The sequence below is a fragment of the Octopus bimaculoides genome, chromosome 4, assembly GCF_001194135.2.
Source record: "Octopus bimaculoides isolate UCB-OBI-ISO-001 chromosome 4, ASM119413v2, whole genome shotgun sequence".
Classification (NCBI taxonomy): Eukaryota; Metazoa; Mollusca; class Cephalopoda; order Octopoda; family Octopodidae; genus Octopus; species Octopus bimaculoides.
In genome coordinates, this window is record NC_068984.1 from 141,004,147 (window position 1) to 141,007,611 (window position 3,465).

Here is a 3,465-nt window from a genome sequence, read left to right on the forward strand (position 1 = left end):
AATCTCCCCGAGAACAACGTTAAAGGTACACGTGTCTGTTGAGTGCTCAGCCACTTGCACGTTAATTTCACGAGCAGGCTGTTCCGTTGATCGGATCAGCTGGAACGCTCGTCGTCGTAACCGACGGAGTGCTCCTATATATATATATATATATATATATATATATGCCTATCTGTATATCAAGTCCTCGTACATCTAGTTTTCACTTCTATGCGTCATAAATGGTTTATCTTAAATTACTTTTGTATGCCTCAAACGACGCTTGCTTTCGAATCTCACATAAAAACATAACGTTAAAATATTTCGACCAACGCAAAATGTCAGTTATTCAATATCGCTGGCAGTAGAATGTAAATATAATGTTTAACTTTTCTTATGAAATTGATCTTTGTATCCTGATATGTTTTACGCAAAATAAGCAAAATAATAAAAACAACCATAATTAATATTTAATCATATTTATTTGAATTTTTTCCCAGTTATTTATACATGACATATCTGAATAAAATTATGCATAAAGATAATTTTTTAATGTATCAAGTCAAAATTAAAGGGGTCTTTTTGTAGCTTCACTGTATAAAGTTTACCACATATATTTTTGTAATTTTTTTTTTTAGATTTTCGTGAGATTTTCGAATAAATATGGCGAAAATATTTACCTTATTTCATAAAATACTTTATATTCATCGCCTTATTATTTCATGAAACACATTTAACATAGTTTTTGTTTTTCATGTCATGTAAAATTGACGGGATATTTAGTTACTTAATTAAGTTATGAAGTGGATATAAATGAAATATTTATTTCAATAAAAATGTAGATATATTTTTTTAAAGAAAAATGCACTTTTTTCAACTTCACACTTTGAACTTTTTACATATTTATAACTAGTAATAATGTTTCTTAAAAAATGCAATAAAAATATGTAGATAGATAAGAAATAATTAAAATTCAGTTGAATACTTAAATTGAGGCACCAAGCAAGTTCGGTATAATCGGTGAATAAAATGCAAATAAGTAACAAGGATGTCCAGCATTCTGCGACAAAAAATAGCAAAGGGAAATAATGTAACTATTTTAGTCTCTTGTACTGATGAAAATTTGCTAAAAAAATAATGGTTTATCCTTTATGTTGGAAATCTGTATGGTCGTCTGCGTCCGAGGAGATCAGTTTATTTCAAATTGATGTAATGTTTTTATTGATCGATTAAATGTAGCCCCTTGAAACGGCCGTAATGCATTGATACCTGGACTTCCTTGTTATTTATTTGCTTTTTAGATAGGTAGATAGATAGATAGATAAATAGATCTCCGCATTTCCTTTCCTTTTTTTTACTTGGCTCTCACCAAATAATTTTCGTTACAAATACTAACTTATCACATTTAAAGAGCCTGTATCCATAACTATTCATATAAATACAATTATATTAAATTTTGCTCCCACATTTTTTCCACTCAACTTTCATTTCGTTCATATTTTACCTTTAATAGTTCTCTTTCCTTTCACTATAGCTATTAAATACAAACACCGACCATTTCTATTGTCTTTCTTTTGTATTATTCTTTACAGATAATGGAGTCCGCCATTGCAATTATTTATCCAATACTTGATGCCTCTACCATGTTTTTATATGATTAATATCTCTTCAAATAAAATTTCAAAAAGCCATAATTGAAACTTCAAAGTTACTGTCATCTTTTTGTGTTATTCTTATTCTTATTGTCGTCATCATCATTATTATTTGAGAGTCCCGTTCCTGGCGCAACTATGAATTATAGTGAGGCGTTCAAATCTCCAATGTAAATGAAAGAAAATATTTATCTACAAATGAAATGAGTTATTCCTTTCTTTGAGGTTGTCATACAGTACACTAAATTTAGACGTACACACGCGCACACGCAGACACACACACACACGCTCTCTCTCTCTCTCTCTCTCTCTCTCTCTCTTTCTCTCTCTCTCTCTTTCTCTCTCTCTCTCTCTCTCTCTCTCTCTCTCTCTCTCTCTCTCTCTCTCTCTCTCTCTCTCTCTCTCTCTATATATATATATATATATATATGAACATAACACACATACATACATGAACTCATATATACATTCATGCGTATGTGTGAGTGTGTCTCCGTGCGTGCGCGTGTGTGTGCGTGTGTGTATGTACATCTATGCATATATTATACATACATACATGCATACATATACTTTGTAACAAGAGAAGAAGTACCCAATATCTATTGTCATAAAGCTTCAGCGACCGCACACGGCGGTTGCTGAAAAATGTTCAGCTATAAAATGATTATAAAAAATGATCTTGTACAATGGTGTATGAATATAAACTCGGCCACTTGAAGTTGGTATCCGGAGCAGAAAAAAAAAATGTTCTGATTTACCATATAAGCCTGATATCCTCCATTCTTGTTGTTATATTATTCTTACATAGATGCGTAGATGCATGCATAGATAGATAGATAGATAGATAGATAGATAGATAGATAGATAGATAGATACATACATACATACATACATACATACATACAGACATACAAACATATATACATACAAACATATATACGATTTGGGATAGAGAAGAGAAACTGTTCAGAGTTGTGGAACTTAGCTGCCCAACATATGTCAGCATAAAGCTGAAGATCAGTGAAAAAGAGAACATCTATGCTGAACTATTGAGAAATCTACAGCTATTGTATCCAGATTACAAGTTCAAGTTTATACCTGTAATTATTGGGGCCTTAGGATATGTAACGCACTGCATAAATACCAATCTTGAGAAATTAGGCTTCTCAAAACCAGAAAGGAGAAAGCTAATTCAAAGACTACAGATCCTATCCATCACTGGAACTGTAAAAATCTGTAAAACTTTCCAGAAGTTTATCATTTAAATATATATGAGCATGTCTAGATATGCAACTATATGCATGGGAATACATACATGAAACATACAAATCTGCACATACATACATACAAACAAAAATACCCTGTTGTTGATGTTGAAATTCCAATGAAGGAGCCTTGAATCTAGGTTAGAAACCGGTTCATTCTCTACGTACATATACATATATATGCACACACACACACACACACACACACACACACACACACACACACACACACACACACACACACACACACACACATACCTATATGCATGCATGTGTGTGTGTGTATGTGTGTGAATGCATATATGTATGCTTGCATCCATTAAGAGCATTTAAGAAAAGTACCAAGAACCAAATAAAGAGAGTATTGACTAAATTTGGTAATCTAATATGGTTAACTATAGACACTGTCTTTGCTCAATAGAGTTAGGGGTCGCTATTGTTAGCTTCAGCCTACTAAATTATACATACATACATACATACATGCATACATGCATACATAATGTGTAGGTATATATATACATATATATATGTATATATATGCATACATATACATGTGTGTGTGTATGTAT